Raw genomic sequence first — 15,220 nt, 5'->3', positions numbered from 1 at the left:
TATACTGACCTCACCCTTATTAAAAGAGGAGTAAAAGTTGTTCATTTAGTTCGGTTTATTTAATAGTTGTTTTAATTCTACATAATATATAAATCTCGATTTGAAAAAAATCTTTCAACTGAGTTGATATTGCTAGATACTTTCCTGATAGTAACTAATAGACTTATATTGTGAAATTTATTTACCATCTGACATGACTTTTCTTAAAAATTAACGAAAGCACGACGTATAATTGACAGCTGCTTGTTAGATATATAAGCGCCATTATCATTAGTTATTATATAAAGAATGGTTTTTAGTAACCTTTCTCTCCTCGCTCTTCTCTCTCATAATCTCTAGTGTCTATTGATTGAAATACACTTTTACTGTTAGTACGTTTAACTCTTTGTAGTTTTATTGCACTTTTGTTTATTTTATAGTAAACAATTTATCTTTTATTTACAGAATAAATCTCACTTAAATTCATATTTATTAGTCGCTTATCGGCACATTTCTCGACTCTTAGGAGGCATGTAAGCCTACTGCAGCCACGATCCATTTTCAGGTCACCACTTGTGTTAATATTTTTTTTTTTGATTGATTCGCACAATTAATTGTGCACTTAACAGAAAACACAGAAAACTGGAGCAACGAAACCTATCTATACAAAAGAAGCATATGTTTACAGGCACGCTGAGGTTATAACTAGTATGATCCGGAGATCTTTCTATCACATACTAATGTCGTTAAAAATGCTTGCTGCGACTTCTGATTCGCGTCCTTTGTCCATTGTTCTTAAATTAATGAGCTCTTGTTTCCTTTATTAAATTCCTTGTAGAAGGGGTAAAGAACCGCCACACGTATAAATTTACACCCCTAGAGGTTTAGATTTCTCATTGGTTATTAGACTCTATACTTTAACATAGTATAAAATCCTTACCACAAGTGGATAGCACTCCGATTTTTTTGCAAATTTTGGACCAAATGTAGATTTAACTTTGAAATATTTTATTTGACCATTATTTTATATTATCATTTGTGCTCTAATAGGTTTTTATTTAAGGGTAGTTTTTTATTACCCTTTCACAATTTTCACCTTTACCTATCATCAAATAAGTACTCAATAAAACATAATAATAAAAGAACGGTGGGCAGTTAAGGTGTTACAGACTTATATCTCGGAAACGAAGCATTTTAGAGAAAAATGTTTCAGACAAAAGTTGCAGGGTTGGAAGGGGGCCACTCAGTGGAGGTAACAGATTGGTCATTCGTGGTCATTTTCAAGGTCATTTAAAGGTCAAGTCCAATTTTTTAAACAGAAACCCATACTTTTTATTGCAGATTCTGATTCTCCGTCGAAAAGTAAGTAACTTTTGTTGGAAACATTTTTTTTAAATGCCCTCCTCATCCCGAAAACACAGGTTCAACCTTTGGTGGACCAATGATAATAACTCGCTTTATAACAGACACTGAAGTTTTTTTTTTAGTATTTTACTGTTTACCGTCAGCATTAGCGTTACCCAGTGTGCACCACGTGGAGGTTGCTGATCGGATTTGCACACCTTGTGGCCCTGAAAAGGCCGATTGCTCTGCTTTACACTAAGAAGCAGTACGTAATTTCAGAAGAAGAAGTATATTATGTTTAGAAAATGCTGGAGGACATTTTGAACATCTCATGGATTAGTGTAAAGCGAAGCAACCGGCCTTTTTCAGGGCCACAAGGTGTGCAAATCCGATCAGCAACCTCCACGTGGTGCACACTGGGTAACGCTAATGCTGACGGTAAACAGTAAAATACTAAAAAAAAAACTTCAGTGTCTGTTATAAAGCGAGTTATTATCATTGGTCCACCAAAGGTTGAACCTGTGTTTTCGGGATGAGGAGGGCATTTAAAAAAAAATGTTTCCAACAAAAGTTACTTACTTTTCGACGGAGAATCAGAATCTGCAATAAAAAGTATGGGTTTCTGTTTAAAAAATTGGACTTGACCTTTAAATGACCTTGAAAATGACCACGAATGACCAATCTGTTACCTCCACTGAGTGGCCCCCTTCCAACCCTGCAACTTTTGTCTGAAACATTTTTCTCTAAAATGCTTCGTTTCCGAGATATAAGTCTGTAACACCTTAACTGCCCCACCCTGTATATTAGTATAGAATATAGATATAGATGAGGATACATGATGTGACAAAACGTTTAGGCAAACAATATTTATTTTCGATAATCACTTTTCATAGTGATAAATGTAAAGTTTATTTTTATTATTTATATAACAATATTATATAGGCTAGTATAATGATAGTAACAAAATAAATTATTAGATTTAATAATAAATTATTTTGTTTCTTATTATTGCATTACTGCGACAACAAATTTGTCTTTTACTACGTTATCTAACATTACTTCGTCACTTACTTTCTTAGAGAGACAAGTCCAATAAGGCATTCTAAAACATTTAGTCTTGATAATTTTCTACTGGAATAATATCATAATCATGAGCTAATTCAGAACACTTGTAAATGACAACTGAGAATGAGGTAATGCCAATACTATACAAATCTGTTACTTGCAAAAACTTATTAACGGCAATAAAATAATTATTTTCATGTTGTAAATATTTTTACACAACATATACTTGAGTCTAATAAAATACAACAATTGTCGTGTACACAACACAATTGTCATATCCTGATACTTTACAAATTTGTGTTGGTCATAAGTTCTAGAATTATTGTCAGCATGAGGTATTAATGGACCTTCCGCGTGTTTTTTCCACACTTTTATGTAATTACCTTGTACAATCAATTTTAGTTTGCACTGTTCTTGCTCTGCACGTCTTGCAGCAATTTGCTATAAGAAAAGATGTGGTTTTCTACACATTTTTCTGAAAAAAACCATGCTACTTTCGTATGGAAAGGCTGAGTAACCAACCCAGACAGCACAAGGATGTCCTAAGGACATCCGAAGAACATCCAGGACGTACATGTGTGATATCCTGAGGATATCCCATTTTAATCCTTAGATCTCCTCTGGATGTCCGAGGAAGAGGAAATGATAGCGTATATGATCCTCTAGAATATCGAGGGAAATCCTATGAAATATCCTAAGGATTTCTATAGGATATGTTTGGATATTATTCGTACGTTTCAAGGACGAAACCCATACAGCATAGAAGCTCCAGGGGACGTCGCAGGGACGTCCACAGGATATATGTCCTAATTGATTTCTGTGCTGTATTGGTATTTATCAATTCTACATATCAGTGCTTCAAAGATAGACAGAGTTAAGTCACATTTTTGTAAAAAAATAGATTTTTATATTTTATGAATTACTCTTTAATTTCGTGTAGTGGAATCTCACTCTTTTAGAATGAAATATCACTTCAAGCAATAATGATTTCAAAAGAAAAGAAGAAGAAAAGAGTACTGGATCGGTTTTCCGGATGGTTATTTATAAGGTGATAACGCAAATGTTTCTTGCGAGAACGTCACGCCTGGCCTGGCCATCTATCGGTCGCTTGGTGAATTAGAGGCGGGAATCTCAGGATATCCTGGATGTGTTTAGGGTAATTTTAGGACGTTATAAGCTATCTGACATAATATAGACAGACCAGATATTTTACAAACATCCTGTGGTTATCCATTGGATATTTATGGGATATTTATATTTTATTACAATATTCAAAATTTCTAATTATGTTAAATATTCTACATAATTGAAAATAATTATAAATGCATACTAAATTTTCATAAAACAAATTTAGAATCATATCTTAAAACATCCTCGAAATATCCTGAATCGTCCTGGACATATTCAGAATGATCCTGAGGACATTTTGTGCTGTCTGGGAGAGTAACTATCTAAAGGACCAAATTGGAATACATTTTTGACTAAATATAAAAGTCCATGTATATTATACGATAAAAAAGTTGATCCATAAATGTCTTCACAAAGTAACACAAATCTTTTAATAGTCATTTTCGGAAAAAAGAAGATTTCTATTTGTATTATATATTGCCGATACAAAAACGCGCACGGAGATATGGAAAAGTAAAAAATGATCATATACGTAATCTTTAATAATACTTTTAAAGCACACAACTCCAACATATAATTTGACGCCACTATGAAGTGGCTTTGAATTGATCACAGTGAACAAGTGATTCAACACGGCTAGTAACTTTTCGTGGGCAATACTTAGACAGAATTTTCAATCTGTTTGAAATAATTTGGATTTCAATTGCTGATAATTTGGTGTTTTTTGTATAAGCCCCGCGTGACCACGTTTAAAGTTAATTTCTTCATTACTTCTAGGCAACACATATGCATATATTCGAAAACAACATCTTTATCATATCAATAGGCAAGTGAAGTAATGGACTTGAGCATTTGTGATGATCTTGATCTATTTGTTGTATGTACTCCTCATTTGTGCGACGCGTATGCTCAACGCCTCTAAGTACCATATGCTTTCCAATAATAAACCCGTCAACTGTATATTTTGAACACGGAGAGGAAGAACGGTAACTTTTATACCCTAAAATAAATGCTCTAGCTGGCGCATCTACAATAAAGCATCGTAATTTTATTGAAAATGTTCTATTTTAAAGATAATACCACCCTCATTAAACATTTCATGTAAATCTGAGTTACAATGCTGGAAAAACTTTTCTGCAGTGTTAGGTTTTTTCGGACCTTTATACAGGGTGTTCCCGGATTAAATAGCAAACTGAAAATATAGATTCAGTATCTCAAAACAATACAAAATTTTTCTCTGGAGTGGGGATGATTTCGCGCCGCACACTATCTATGTGTCGGTGCATGGCGAAATCCCCACTCTATCCCCCACCCAATGCTACCGCATGCTACCGCATCCCATTTCTGGTATCACTGCTGACAATTATTTGCTATAAATGGACGGAGCTTTATTGTCTCCTTGTTTTGTTTACAAAGGATGAGGTGCTTATTTTTCGCCAGTGATGAATGCAAACAACAAGAGATAAATAACGACCAATAACTGGCACTTAATTGAAATTTATTAAATCACAACGTTTCGGTCATACTTCTGACCCTTATCATTTAATAAATTTAATAAATTTCAATTAAGTGCCAGTTATTGGTCGTTATTTATCTCTTGTTGTTTTCTTTTTTGTTTCGAAAGATCAAAGATCATTTAAAAGTTTTTGTTCGCACCGTAAACAAATGCTAACGCTACTTGTTGTGAATACGCCGTCAGATTGCAGCATTCCGATCAAAACCCATCAATAAGTATCCGAACTTCAGAAGTGAATATCTCTTGAACGAAGCGTTTGCGAGCATACTTCCAGAGGAAAATTTTGTTTTGTTTTGAGATACTGAATCTTTTCAGTTTGGCCATTTAATTCGGGAGCACCTGTATATCACTGGTATAGTTTCTGGAATAGAATTTGGAATATTAGCAATTCTGCACTGAATTCACCAAATGTCATGTTTTCCACTCTTGTATAATTTTGCATCATCCGTATTCACGGACTTGAAGGAAGGAGCATTAGGGTCTACTATGGGTGCGGAGTATGAAGCAATGGAGGGGAGGGGGATTTGATCGTCGGCCATGTTTATATGGACCACTAGTAGTGTCACCTATCGGCAATCAACTATATCATTTGTTGTTTAGTTGGTAATACTACACGCTATACTATTACATTTACGTAGAGGAAATATATTTTTGTTGACTAAATAGATCATTATAATGATCTATTAATAAGTTTTCTTACTTGTCAGAACGCATTTCATGAAAAGTGTCATTAAATATTGTTTTAACAAATAGATATGTTTATAATAAATTAATATTATTCAGTGGAGAATAAATATTTCTTGTTTGTTTCTTATTTGTATATATTAGTTGCTATTTTTATATATTTTCATATACATGTACATATATTATATGTATATATTATATATAAAAATATATATAATGTATATATATTATATGTTATATATATATATATAATACAGGGCTTTCGAAAAGTATCGGACCCACCCCCTATCTCAGAATCTATGCATCATAAGGAAAAATGACCCGAACAAAAGTTTTATGGTTCATAAAGTTCTGTTTTTTTGTGACCTCAAATTTGACCTTGATCTCGACCTTGAAGGTTATTTGAAGGTCAATTTGCGTTTTTTAATGGGAATTGCTATTTTTGACCCCGGATTTGGAAAGAGCGGGAAATTTTACGTTCAGATATGTAATCTTGTGATGGTCAAAATGACATCCAAGGCTGATCTTCAAGCCTTTTGACCTTTATCAAATCACAGTTGTTGGTTTCTCTCACTCTTAGTCTTATCCAGGGACAACGAACGTGGACGTGGTGAGAATCTGCCCCCTTGGGGTGCTTGATTATCGTGAGACCCCTTGCCTCTCACGATTTGGGGTGCTTGATTATTGTGAGACCCCTTGCCTCTCACGATTTGGGGTGCTTGATTAACGTGAGTCCCCTTGCCTCTCACGATTTGGGGTGCTTGATTATCTTGAGTCCCCTTGCCTCTCACGATTTGGGGTGCTACTCGCGACTCATTATTTAGATTGATTGAAACATCTTACAACAAATGTTCGAATTGTTGCCCTTGAACTGCTTGGCAATGTGCCAATCTATGATAAAAACTTGAAATCGAATTCCTGTAAGTTTCCTCTGGTATGGCGTCTATTTCACGGGTTATCCTATTCCGCAAATCATCTAAATCTTGAGGCTTCGTAGTGTAGACCTTCCCTTTTAAGTACCCCCAAAAGAAATAATCTAGAGGATTCAGGTCTGGAGATCTAGCTGGCCATTCAATGGCACCTCTACGCCCGATCCGTCTGTCAGGAAATGTTTCGTCCAAATATCGACGAACGTTAACTCCATAATGTGGAGGAGCCCCATCCTGTTGAAAGTAAATGTCATCAAAATTACCATCTGCTAAATTCCGTATGGCTGGTATAATTTGTTCTTGAAGCATGTTTTCATACATCTGAGCTGTTAAATTGCCCTCGATGAAAAATGGCCCAACTGGTCTACCGTTGAAAATACCAGCCCACACATTAACTTTTTGGGGATGTTGGGTGTGAGTATCTCTCATCCAATGAGGATTATCATCACTCCAATATCTGTTATTTTGTCTATTTACTTGTCCATTTAACTCAAATGTGGCCTCATCGGAGAAGATAATGTTGTTGAGGAGTAAAGGATCATCGTTAATCATCTGCATAATAATTTCACAAAAATCCACTCGTCTGTCAAAGTCATCTTCAGATAGTTCCTGAACCAAACGGATTTTATATGGATACCATTTGTTGAGCTTTAGAATTTTATGTACAGATCCAACCCCAATTTCATGCTCTTGTGAAACGCGAGGTATGCAATAATGAGGATCTTCGACGAATGACTGTAAGACACTTAACGTTTTTTCATCATTCGTTGCTGACTTAGGTCTACCAGGTTTTTCACCATCTTTAACACTACCAGTTTCCTCAAAACGTTGAATTGTACGTACAACAGTACTTTTGGAGATGGGATTTTCCTCTACTCTGAAAGTTTCATTAAATAGTCGCAATACCTGCCTATAACCTCTTTGTAGATCACCCCACCCTCGCATTATTAACAGAGATATTCGTTCTCGTTCAGTGAGGTGTGCCATGTTTGAGTTAACTACCTATTTGAACTCAGAAAATGAACTAAATTATGAGTGAACAATGCGAATGGCCGCACTCGTCTTTGACTCGTGCGTCCAACTTCCGAGATTTGGGCGATTTCTACTTCCTCCGCACTTGTATCGTAATGTACTATTTACCCATGTTTTACATGATATCTAGAGGGTTCTTTAATGATTGATTGAATTGTCGCAATTATTTAGTTAACTATTGAAACTGAGCATAACTCCCCTGTTCACTCATAATTTAGTTCATTTTCGAGTGGAGTTTTGTGAAATTATTATGCAGATGATTAACGATGATCCTTTACTCCTCAACAACATTATCTTCTCCGATGAGGCCACATTTGAGTTAAATGGACAAGTAAATAGACAAAATAACAGATATTGGAGTGATGATAATCCTCATTGGATGAGAGATACTCACACCCAACATCCCCAAAAAGTTAATGTGTGGGCTGGTATTTTCAACGGTAGACCAGTTGGGCCATTTTTCATCGAGGGCAATTTAACAGCTCAGATGTATGAAAACATGCTTCAAGAACAAATTATACCAGCCATACGGAATTTAGCAGATGGTAATTTTGATGACATTTACTTTCAACAGGATGGGGCTCCTCCACATTATGGAGTTAACGTTCGTCGATATTTGGACGAAACATTTCCTGACAGACGGATCGGGCGTAGAGGTGCCATTGAATGGCCAGCTAGATCTCCAGACCTGAATCCTCTAGATTATTTCTTTTGGGGGTACTTAAAAGGGAAGGTCTACACTACGAAGCCTCAAGATTTAGATGATTTGCGGAATAGGATAACCCGTGAAATAGACGCCATACCAGAGGAAACTTACAGGAATTCGATTTCAAGTTTTTATCATAGATTGGCACATTGCCAAGCAGTTCAAGGGCAACAATTCGAACATTTGTTGTAAGATGTTTCAATCAATCTAAATAATGAGTCGCGAGTAGCACCCCAAATCGTGAGAGGCAAGGGGACTCATGATAATCAAGCACCCCAAATCGTGAGAGGCAAGGGGACTCACGTTAATCAAGCACCCCAAATCGTGAGAGGCAAGGGGTCTCACAATAATCAAGCACCCCAAATCGTGAGAGGCAAGGGGTCTCACGATAATCAAGCACCCCAAGGGGGCAGATTCTCACCACGTCCACGTTCGTTGTCCCTGGATAAGACTAAGAGTGAGAGAAACCAACAACTGTGATTTGATAAAGGTCAAAAGGCTTGAAGATCAGCCTTGGATGTCATTTTGACCATCACAAGATTACATATCTGAACGTAAAATTTCCCGCTCTTTCCAAATCCGGGGTCAAAAATAGCAATTCCCATTAAAAAAACGCAAATTGACCTTCAAATAACCTTCAAGGTCGAGATCAAGGTCAAATTTGAGGTCACAAAAAAACAGAACTTTATGAACCATAAAACTTTTGTTCGGGTCATTTTTCCCTATGATGCATAGATTCTGAGATAGGGGGTGGGTCCGATACTTTTCGAAAGCCCTGTATATGTATAATACAGAGTATTACGCACACACACACACACATATATATGTAAAATACTCTGTATTACCAAATATACAAACAGATGATATAGTTGATTATCGATAGGTGACACTACTAGTGGTCCATATAATCAATGGCCGACGATCAAATTCCCCCCCCCCCCCCACCATTGCTTCACCCCCTCAGAACTATGCTCCGTCCTTCAAGTCCGTGATCCGTACTAATGTCAATTTTGAGAATTTCGGGAACTGATGAAAAATCTATCCATTCAAGAGTTCAGGACAGGCATTTCTTTACCCCGAAATGTAAATGAATTCTCCTGGCTCAATTTTATGTAAAACTAGGAAAATTTTTGGTGTAAAGAGCACTGTCCAGACATCTTTAGATAAAAATATGAAGCTGTTATTCACACTGCAAAAACAATAAAAGAAGAGACATGAATCAACTTAATCTTAATCTTAGTATCCACGTATACGTATCAATTTTTTATTTTATTTTATACACTAAACTGAAATGTATTTTTTTATGCTGGTATTCTCTATCATATATATAATAAACATGATAAACATAAAGTAAGATAAACATTTGTTAACTTTGTATAAGTAAATTTTTCCTATTGTATATGTAGCGTCTTTAGAAGACTAATTACTTTAAAATATAACTCCTTTAAATATCAACTAATTAATACCGCCAGGATAATTTAATAATAATTATTTCCTTCAAATGACCAAACTAGCAATTTTATTGGTTATCAACAATACACAACGTTTCAACCATGATTATGGTCCTTATCAAGTGCAATAATGTACAACAAGTCACTCTTGCCAGAAAGCAATTTTCACGCAATAAAGAAATTTCAAAGGATTTGAAGGAAACACATCCGCATACTACTAAGACAAACAGGCAAGAGTGACTTGTTTTACATTATTGCACTTGATAAGGACCCTAATCATGATTGAAACGTTGTGTGTTGTTGATAACTAATGAAATTGCCAGTTTGATCGTATGGAGGCAATTATTGTTATAACTTTTTTATTTGCTTTTATTCGTACAATATTTTGTTGAAATAAAGTTTAAACAAATATTTTTGATTGTGATTTGTTTATATTGTTAAAACAACACATTTACTGGAAAACTTAAATAAAATAATCATATGGTAAATCTACCGATTAGCGAACCCACCTCCTATCACCTTGTCCTTGACATATATTATAGAGGTCACCCTCTTGAGTAACATTGTGCAAGTTTTAACCGTCGGTCGTTGTTTACTAAAAAGTTATTAACAAAAGAAGTTTAATGATTTTGCACGAATTTTCAGCTGTCTACGCGAACCAAGAACATAATATTGACATATATTACAAAGGTCACCTTCCCGAATAACGCGCACTAGGTTTTAGTCGTCGATCGTTGTTTATGAAAAAGTTATTAACAAAAAAATTTTGCAAATATAGTAGTTATTTTGAATATTGAAAGATATAAACGACGAATTTGTATATGAACGAAGGAAGGAAAGTCATTTAAAGCAGTGAATCGTTAATATATAGAATAGTTTCTTTTAATATAAGTACAAAGTATTCTTCACTTTAACCAAAAGCATAAATAGTTAAATACAAAATATTCTCTGCTTTAACCTAACCTAACCTAACTTAACCTGGTTAGGTTATATTTTCCGAAATTGGAGCCTCGGATAGCTCGTTTTCAACCCGCTTCGTGGGAGGGTGGGGGGCAGGGGCTTCGCCCCCCGCCCTCCGGCGAAGCGGGCTGAAACCGAGCGTATGTATCCGGGGCTCCAGTTTCGGAAAGTATAACCTTTTGCTTGTCGTGGACGGCTGAAAATTCGTGCAAAATCATTAAACTTCTTTTGTTAATAACTTTTTAGTAAACAACGACCGACGGCTTTTGAAGGTCACTCAGGAGGGTGACCTCTATAATATATGTCAAGGACAAGGTGATAGAAGGTGGGTTCGCTAATCGGTAGATTTACCAAAAACTCAATCCAGTACTTTCGGCTCAAGTAAAATTATGAAGTTTAATTGTTCTTTTGCCACTTCATTTCTTTTTTTATTTTAGCTTCAAGTGTAATCGTTTATTATTGAATATTGTCCAACAATCTAAATATTTCCGTCAAATTTTATCAATAAGTATTTTGCAATCAATCTAAATACAATATTGTACAGCAAGACGAGTAAAATATTTAAACTATGTAGAAAAAATATAAAATGTGAATTATAAAACCGTGAAAATACTGTCACAGTAAAGAGAAAGTACGTAGCAACTTCTTGAATATAAATTATAATATAGTATAATATGTATCCCACACAGCACACTTTATCTGAGAGATATTCCATAGATATCATTTTGGGATATCGCAATAGCCATAAGATATCCCAAGATGATCTCAGTTATCCGAGAGATGTACAAAATATGCACAAGTATCCGCCTATGTGATATCCTACAAATATCGCAGACAATATCCATAGGATGTCCGAGTGATGCTATGAAATATCGTATCATTATCCCATACAGCACAAAAGTCCGAGAGACATTGAAGGGATACCTAAAGAACATTGTATATTCTGTGGACATCCCTACGACGTTAGACTTTTGTACTGTATGAAATGTGATGATATCCTGACATGCGATAGATATCCTGTCGATATCACGCGATACGAAGATTTCAGTAAGATATCGTAACGATATCCTTTTGGGATATCCTAGATGCTACATACTTGGATATCTTTGGGATTGTGTTAGTAAATCTGCGACAATTTGGGATATCCTCAGGATAAAGTGTGCTGTGTGGGTATATATGTTTGCACTTACTGCAACGGCATTGTACATAAATTTCTCCGAAGTATACTTTTCAACTGGTAGCTGGAACAATTTCTCTCCACACGAAATATATCCAAAACCATTAAAAATCCAAAATGATGCGAGCAAAAGATAATGTGTATTCAATTTATAGGTTATAGCATCCGAAAATACACTTTGTACACTGTTTCAAATCTGAAATTGTTACAAATAAATGTAAAAGTAGCACTTAATATTTAGCAATCAAGTGTACGAAAAACACATAGTTTATTACTATTCCCGTCTTAATTATTCTTTTCGTTGTTTTTAGTCCGTGAGTCTCTTACCGATCTCGTACAAATCAAAGATGTTTTAGGCTTCTTTTTTTCTTTTTTTGGTTATTATATTAGCGTTTATACTGCATGTAGTATTGCAAGATATGGAGAGATGGTAGAGACCATCAGGTCGCGTAGAGGATCAGAATGAAACAATAGTATGACAACAGTAGGAGTATTGGCCTTACACACTAAGACCTAGGCGTGTGGAACCGGGATCCCGGAGAGTTCGAGTTCAAAGCTAAAGCAGTCTCCTAGTTATTTTTCGCCTCTTACAGTATTACAACAGTAATTTACAACACCAGTCAAAAACAACAGAATGTCCATACGAACACAGAACGCTGTACCAACAACTTAACCGACGATCCACGAGCTGGGAGCATCTCAATTGTACACATGGCGCACTAGACCAATCAAAGTGCTTAGTTTGGTTAGGTTAGGTTAAATTTGATTGATTTTATTGGCCTAGTGCGCAATGTGCGCAATTGCACTGTGGGCAATTGATACCTTCCCCACGAGCTTATCCACCGTCTCGTGAAGTGGAACAATAGACGCGACTTGAGACGTCTCGCGGAGACTTCGGAATTAGTATTATTGGTATATATGTTACAGTTTTCCGAGCAAACTACAAAGAGAATTATCGCATATACCTGTGGTATTCATAATCAGGAAAATATCCCCGAGGTAGCAACAAAAGGATTTTTTGGAAAAAATGTCTCGATAAAAAAGATCTTTGTCACTAGAATGAGCACTAGATAACAAATGCATTATATACATATAAGATATATTTACACATATCTATGTACTGCTACTCTTGAGTGTAAAGCGCAAAATAGGGTCTATAGTTGTTCGGAATTGCATTAAAGGAATTTTCGGAAACCGAATCGTCTGAGAAATTGATCATTCAATAGCTGTGCGGGTGATGTTTGTCTCATAAAGTCAGTCGAGAAGTTTCGAGAATTGAAATCGAGAAGGAAATTTGGGACAAATATTTTCTTCCCACGCTGTTTGTCCCGCAAAATTGAGACAAACATCAACTGCAATTTAACCGTTCACTCGCGACTTTTCTCAGGAGACATGCGCGAGGAGATGACGTCAGACGGCGACGGCCAATCGCTCGGCCTGCGGCTCGCTCCGCGCATGTTCCTTATCACCGGGCTGCGTGAGGCCCAATCATGTGCCAATCGCGTGCGGCACGCGGGGGTCACCCCCAAAACTTTGAAATCGATTGGGCCTAGCCAAAATTCACGGGTTCTACAAATAGAGCTCCAAGCGATCCGCGGACTCACTTCACAGTCAGTCTGCAAAGTATCAAAAGTATCTGGCAATCAACTAAACGCAAAGTCCGTCTCTTTCAGTGCGTGCAATTCCGTCGCTCGCGGAATCGTCACGGTGATAATTCCGTCGCTTGCGGAATCACCACGTTGATACTTTCCGTCGCTCGCGGAATTAAAACGGCGAGTTGAACTTATATATAGTGTACATAATTTATTTCAATTATATATAACTTTGTGCCGTTACAACAGACGCTTTCTTCTTTTGTGTGTTCGTGGCTGTGCTATCCGTCCCGTGATACTCGCGTACGTAACAATAGTTATGGGTGCCTCCATTTGGACACGTAACGATTGGACACCGCACGATTGGACACGTAATATTGGACACGGAACGATTAGACACCGCACGATTGGACACCGCACTATTACACACTGCACGATTGGACACCAATTTACAACCGATGATAAGACGCTACGACAATGTACGTGCGCTGGCTCTAAAGCTGGAGACACAATGCGAGGCGATAGCGATAGGAACAGGGAATAACCAATCGCGTTACACGATTTGAGTACGGATGACCACATCGAGCAACGCGATTAGTTATTCTCTGTTCCTATCGCTATCACCTCGCATTGTGTCTCCAGCTTAAGTGTGCAATATATTAGCAAAGTTCATTCTAATAAGTAAGAGTCAAAATTAGATGTAGAGTAAACATTGCTTTGTTTTGCAAAGTACATGCGTGGATACAGTGTGGATACTTTCCCAGTATAAACTTTTTTACTTTAATATTATTAATTTTTTATACTGAGAAAGTATATGCTTGGCTTCGCCCGTCACCTAGTACTCTTCCACGTAAAGAAAATAACAAACCTTTGGGTGACCAAAAGTACTGCGTGGAAGTTACAATGTAGAACTTTACTTTGCGTGGAACCTTGCTTCATATACTCTCAACAATGCTTTCTAAATTTATTAAATATCGCACGTATGCGTAAAGTAAGCATGGTAGCATCGCAGCGTCGTAGCGTCTTATCATCGGTTGTAAATTGGTGTCCAATCGTGCAGTGTCTAATAGTGCGGTGTCCAATCGTTCCGTGTCCAATATTACCTGTTCAATCATGCGGTGTCCAATCGTTACGTGTCGAAACGGATACGCCCTATAGTTATTATTATTAATTGCATTTTCATATATATTAATCATTATATTCATGATAATAGAATTACATGCCTACATATGCTTCCATTCAATTGGCGGAAATTTTTTCCAAATTTTTCCGCCATTTCCATATAAAAACGGTTTCTAACAGATTGTGACAATGTTTATGGAAATAAGTATGTTACAATATTTCTGCTCGTTTACACGGCAACCGTTGTCTGCATAATGTCATTAGCCCTTAATAATAAATAATAATAACTAAAACGGGGTGGTCTTTCGCCCAAACACCACAGCCTTTAAGGCTTATTGTGCTATCCCCTAGTGAAATCCCAAAAGCCCTAGTAAATCTTTAGCTCTTCAAAGAAGCTAATTAGCTTGACCATGGTAATTTATGTATCTCCCTAAGTTGTAACTTCTCTTCTCCAAAGTGTTGGATTCTTTATGTCACAAGGCTTCGCAGGTACAAAGGAGGTGGAGGGGAGTCTCCTCGTCATCCAAGCAATTCC

General features: G+C 36.5%; 1 protein-coding gene across 4 annotated transcripts in view; it reads right to left on the bottom strand.

Annotated features, from left to right (window-relative positions):
* LOC105276633 overlaps positions 1–15,220 on the bottom strand; it is an 89,686-nt gene that overhangs the window by 38,298 nt on the left and 36,168 nt on the right. The gene's annotated exons all lie outside the window — the stretch shown is intronic.

The sequence above is a fragment of the Ooceraea biroi genome, chromosome 9 (genome assembly GCF_003672135.1).
Source record: "Ooceraea biroi isolate clonal line C1 chromosome 9, Obir_v5.4, whole genome shotgun sequence".
Classification (NCBI taxonomy): domain Eukaryota; kingdom Metazoa; phylum Arthropoda; class Insecta; order Hymenoptera; family Formicidae; genus Ooceraea; species Ooceraea biroi.
Note: the sequence above shows the minus strand (reverse complement) of the source record. Positions and strands in the feature narration are given on the sequence as shown.